This window comes from Engystomops pustulosus, chromosome 5 (genome assembly GCF_040894005.1).
Source record: "Engystomops pustulosus chromosome 5, aEngPut4.maternal, whole genome shotgun sequence".
Lineage (NCBI taxonomy): Eukaryota > Metazoa > Chordata > Amphibia > Anura > Leptodactylidae > Engystomops > Engystomops pustulosus.
Window position 1 is genome coordinate 58,570,667 of NC_092415.1, and position 6,000 is coordinate 58,576,666.

Here is a 6,000-nt window from a genome sequence, read left to right on the forward strand (position 1 = left end):
AAAGGGTGTTATCACGAGCAATATTAGTAAGCATAAACCAGCACAGAACAGAAGCGTACTGTGGGATCATATGACACACAGTATGTTAAGCCAAACCATGTTCGTTGGATTTGCATTTCGCACAGCCGGGAATTATAATATGAGATCGCGTGGCACTCCGTATATCGTACTGTACAGTGTTAAAGGCCCACCGGGTTAGTTAATGGGGAACGTGAGAGACTACGGGGTCGCTACCACGATCCAACAGGGCCCAAAAGGAAAGGGCAACCACGTCCCTCAGCCTGGGTGGGAAATCTCTTCCAGGCAGCGGGAGGCACATAACTTGAGGGGGCCCACGGCCAGCCCCCCCGCGCCAACATTAAACAGAGGTTAAGTGTAAGGTAGTTACAATTTGCATAACTAGAGAACAGTTACTGTATGAAGGCAGCTACATGTGGAGACGGTACTTAAGCTTCAAACGGCAGAGGTGCTGATAAGTCCGGGAAGTTCCCAGGAAGATTCGTAGAATCCGTGAGCCGAAGTTCTGCAGCAGGAGGCTCAGAACGTCTAATTGGAGTGGGTGAGTGGTCCCTTCTGCGACGCCTTTGTCGACCAGGTTCAGCTGGAACTTGTAGCCAATCTGGTAGCGAGATCGTGTGCGGGCCGTCTCAGTGTGAAGACCTCGGTGTCTCTTCTGACGAGGAGATGAAAAGGGTGGCCCCAACAGTAGGACCCTCCACTATCTTTGATCTTGGCTAGGAGAGGTTGAAGGGTGCGCCGCATGTATAGAGTGCGGGCGGACACATCAGGTAGCAGTTTAACTTGCGATCCATCAACTAGTAGTGGTCCGTAGGACCATGCAGCTTGGATAATGCGTTCTTTATCTGTGAAATAATGCAATCTGCACAGGACGTCCCGGGGAGACTCCGAATCAGGGCGGCCCAGCCGTTGGACTCTATGCACCCTATCTATTGCAAACGGAGAATCGGGGGAGTTGTTAGTTACCAGATTGAAAATGTCTTTCACTCTCGTCTGCAGGTTATCTGATGGGTGGCGTTCAAGCAAGCCTTTGATCCTTACATTATTACGGCGCCCCCTGTTCTCCTGTTCGTCTAGTTGCAGGTAGAGGGTTTGAAAGTGCAGTTGGGCTGTAGTAGAGGCACGTTCAAGTGTTTCCACTCTGTCAGACAATGAAGTAAGGGCAAGTTCAGTGGCCGCTGTGCACTCAGCTATCTCATCCACTTCCTGCCTCACAGCTTCTAAAGCCTGTTGTTGTGAATGCTCCAGGCGGGCTACTACAGAGTCCAAGTCCCCTCAAGCGCTGAGCATCTTCACAGCGCCATAGTCAGGCCACGCTCCCACGAAGTGGTTTCTATATGAAGTTGCCTTTAATGATACATTAATTCCTTGGTATTGATGCCATCTACTGACCATAACTGGTAATGCAGCTGTATGATATCTGCCTGGGAAAGGAGAGTTTCTATAATAACCAGTTTAGAACTGTTTTGTTATTTACGTCAATCCATCTCTGCATCCAGGTCCTCGATTGCAAGCATGGACTCTCCGCAACCTGCTGCTGCTGTCACACCTAAGGGTAATCCAACCCCAGCAGGCCTGCTGCAGCTCTGACTACATACAGAGCCTTCCTAACATTGCTGCCAAAGCCATCTTCTCCATTCCCAAGTTCCACTAGCTACCTCAGCCTGTTTTGTTGCCGTGTTGAAGTTCTGGAATAAAAGAACTGTAAGTTGATGCTCTACATCTTATCTATGTGTGATCCCTGGCAGCTGCTGACATCAAGGGATCACCTCCCCTTTACCATCTGACCAAGGATCCATAATATACACATACAGTGCCCCAGGGGAAATCTCCATTATACTGCGGCCGCCCCCTCTTCTTGCAATCCACTTGCCAGACCTGCCCGGCGTGGACAGTCCTGTTCCATCTGGACCAAACGACTGTGACAAGTCCAGCGCTGGGCCACGTTAAAGCCAGCCACCTAGGTGCCAGTGGAATCTAGCTGCCCCAAAACCATTAGGTCAGGCCTCGGCGGGAGGACGTTGCAGATACATCATATGGCATATTGGTAGCAACATCAAAAATATCAGTAGCCAGCGATACTGTCCGGGTAGTACTCTGATCACCAGCAAGTCACTGATGTCCATCCCTTTAGTTAATCAAATTATTGCAAATAAAGGAGACTGGACAGGATAGCATCTCAGCATTAGTATGCGGTTTTCCACACTGACATTGGGGGGAAATTTATCAGTCAGTATTTGGAAGTCATGAGGTCATACCTGTTGGTCGCACTTCTACCCATGGTAGCCACAGTGGTAGTGGCACTCTAAGAAAATAAAAAATGATTAGGGGAGTGGTTCCTGTTTTAGGCTGCGGTCACACATGCCACCAGCATTGTGATCATAATGCAACGCCAGCGCACAGGGGACGGACCTTGGCCTACTCACATATGCATTTATAGCGAAATGCATCCAATTGGTAACCAGACCCTGGGGTCTTATTGTTTAAAGAGGATCTGTAAACGGCACTGAAGTAAGCAGCTCCTAATGCTACAACAGTCCCAGCAATGTTACACCGCTAGCGTTATCGGCAGACACTGCCACGATGTAAACTAGAAACGCTGTACCGCTTTGAGAGCGTGTTCATGAGGGGGGCGGGATTAGGGGCGGTGACTCCCGCATGGCGCTCAGCAGGCACCGCCGGCCTAAGGAGTGGGCGGGGAGGTTCGGGGAAGAGACAGTGCCTAATTTACATAGATTGCAATATACATCGTGGCAGTGTCTGCTAGCGTTATTGGAGGTTTTTGATAACGCTAGCAGTGTAACACTGTTGCGTCTGTTTTAGCACTAGGAGCTGCTTACTTTAGTAATCAGCTCCTCGTGGCGTTTTTACAGGTGACAGGTCCTCTTTAAATGCCCCCGTGCACTAGCATTGCGTTATAAAACGCAACACTAGCGGCACTTGTGGCCTGAAAGTTCTTAGTGATTAGATAACTGCCAGTCACATACAATATCATGGGGGCACAAGTATCTTATTTTTTTTTTTTGTACCTTTTCTAGGAGCTTTTACATTTCGTGAGATTTTTTTTTACCCAAGCCATTCTCCCTTCAAAGTTTGCCGATTCTAGATGGGAAAGCTGCAACTTTTTAGAAAGTCACAAATTTTCGCAGTCAATACAGTTTTTTGAGCACGATGAAACCTTTTTTGTCAGTCCAAAATACACATCAAACTTATACAACTTTCTGCAGCACAGATGCCCTGAACCCTTGGAATTCTGGGTAAGCAGATTGCAACAGAGGCAGGAATTGTTTGCCATACGATTGTGGTCTTGTCCTCAGGGTCAGTGAGGGAATTAAGCCTAACAGGTGGTGTCATCCCAATTAAGCAAAGGTCTCCAGAATTCTCTTACATCTGCAACTGATGCCCCTCCAGTAGATCTTCTCCTGCTCACAATAAAAACAAACCAAAATGGTAGGTAATAGTCTGCACTTATCTACTGGCGTCATGCCCTCTCCAGTGACTTAAAATATGGCTACTAAATGCCCAACACCGCCAGATATCTCCTGCTTCTCTATTGTGTATACATCTTTACTGCCACAATTGTGACTACTTATACCTCTCCACAGATGGAAATCTCTTCCGTTGTCCATTGGGTTCAGCTGTTGATACTTATCTTGTAACCCAACCAGAAAGCTCCTTGTCCATCGTTTGCCATAATGTATGGAACACACGATTGTGTTACCTAGCAAGTGATCTGCAAATACTGATAGTACACCAATGACACCCATTAAGCAGTCATATTTTTTACATTCCAATAGACTTCTAAATGAAAGCCCTAGCCACAAACATCGGCCGGAAATAGGACCTTCTCTGAGCTTTCTACAGATCCATGAAAAGCACGTTCATGTGAATTGCTCCATTAAAATTAATGTATCAGTGTGTGATCAGTTAAAAGCAAAAAAACAAATAGATGGCACCTAGACAATAAAACATTCATGTGCATGTAGCTGCAGACTGACATCCTTAGGGTGATGCCACGCATGGCGTTTTTGGTCAGTTTTTAAGCATGCGTTTTCAGTAAGTTTAAAAACGCTGCCGTTTTTGACCATTTACCATGCGTTTGGCTGCTTACAATCGGTTTATCTATTAAGATAATTGGGGAAAAACAGACAAAAACTGACACGTTTTTAAACGGACTGAAAAGGCATGCTTGCATCATCATCTGCTTGCCGGAATGTTTGGCCCGAATTATTAGAGACCAGAACCAAACTCAGCATGTCGAACATTCTGGCAAGAACACAAAGGAGTTAGTCACATCAGACTTGCTTGTGGGTTTTAGGCCTTAAAAACTTTTCAAATCTGCTCTAATGTAGTTACCATGACATTGTTAAAGATTTTTTTTAAATGGCTAGAAAGTGGTAGGGCACCTCAGGTGGGACATACTGTACACTTACTGTATTTTTTGGACTATAAGGCGCACCAAAAAGCCTTCGATGTTCTCAGAAATCAAAGGTGCGCTTTATAGTCCAGTGCGTCTACTTACAGACAATAGCTGCCTTGAACTGTGTACAGGTCTGCCACCTGCTGGTCATTCATTCTTCTAATCAGGTGCGCCTTATAATCCGGGGCGCCTTATATATGAACCTAGACATTTAAGCTGACATTTATTGATGGTGCACCTTATAGTCCGAAAAATACTGTATATTCAGGGGCACGTTAAGATCTGGACTGAAATAATCCATTTCGAACCTTCAGATTTCAGGTGTGACTAGAACCTCAGTAGATTCTCATCTCTTAAAAGGTGTTTTTTTCTATATAAGCAAAACAAATGCTGGAGTTGTACTTTAATTAAGGGGAACTTTCATCTGTGTATTGACCTTTAATTTAATTCATCTGCAATATACATACATTTCTTCAATTGGATGTTATTTTAAAAAAATGTACCCGTGTGATGCTAATTTCCCATAAATGTAGCCATGTTGTCCCTTAGAAACAAGATTGTGTTCTTGGATACAACCACTGCTGGAGTGATTGCACAAAGAATCTAATTTTTTTTTTCATTTGAAATGGCCAGGAGTTTATTGATTTTTCTTGTTATATTTTTTATTCTATTGATTGAAAAATACATAAGAATGTATTATGGAATAGCCTTGTAAATAGAGAATATGGGATACTCATAGGCTTTGTCATAGCACTGTGATTCATAAGAGGCCAACACCTGTGACCCTACCAGCATAAACAGTGAATGGACTGAGGGCCTCCACATCTACATGCCAGTGAGTACAGACGAGCTCCAGCTCCTAGCACGGTGGATCTGATTGCAAGGAAGTTGTAAAGGGGAAATTGCTTTAAGATCTCTAGTAGAAATCTCCCCCACAAAAGTGGATTACACTTAAAACCTCTTATTATAGTGTATTTACTGCACTGAAGGTGCAGTCCCTTCCATTTGCTTAAGATCAGACACAATTATGATTTTTTGAATTTCTCTGCTCTGCCATCAACCCCATGATGCCTCAGCACAGCAACACTTGAATTAACAGAAAAAGTACCTTCCCTTGGCTTGTAGAATGACAATGATTACCATATTTTTCGGACTATAAGACGCTTCTTACCATAGGACGCACCCCAGATTTAGGCTTCCAAAAAAAGGAAAAATATATTTTACACCAATTAAAATATCCCTGTTGGTTGCACTAAAGCTCAGCCCTGCATCCGCCTCACCTGTACACACGCAACTCACCTATACACACTCACACAGAACCACACACACACATACTTCCCCCATTTCCCTTCTTCTTACCCTGTCCCAGTGCAGCATGGCATGTAAGAAGCATGTGATCAGTCACATGATTCTGACATCACCGCAGGTCCTGGACTTGTAGGACATCGGGGAGAGGTGAGAGTAGTACGGAGGCTCCTCTCTGGGAGATCGGGTGTAGCTCTGTATCAGAGCATCTCCCGATCTCCCTTACAGCGGTCAGGAGGGTCTGGCAGTGCTAGATC

The 6,000-nt window shown here is 45.1% G+C and overlaps 1 long non-coding RNA gene across 1 annotated transcript; it reads left to right on the forward strand.

Moving 5' to 3' along the window:
- Positions 1 to 1,034: 1,034 nt before the first annotated feature.
- On the forward strand, positions 1,035 to 3,213 carry LOC140134018 (uncharacterized). Its single transcript, XR_011856027.1, has 3 exons — positions 1,035 to 1,101; positions 1,518 to 1,722; positions 3,057 to 3,213. It is a non-coding gene; the product is annotated as an uncharacterized lncRNA (long non-coding RNA).
- The last annotated feature ends 2,787 nt before the right edge of the window (positions 3,214 to 6,000 follow it).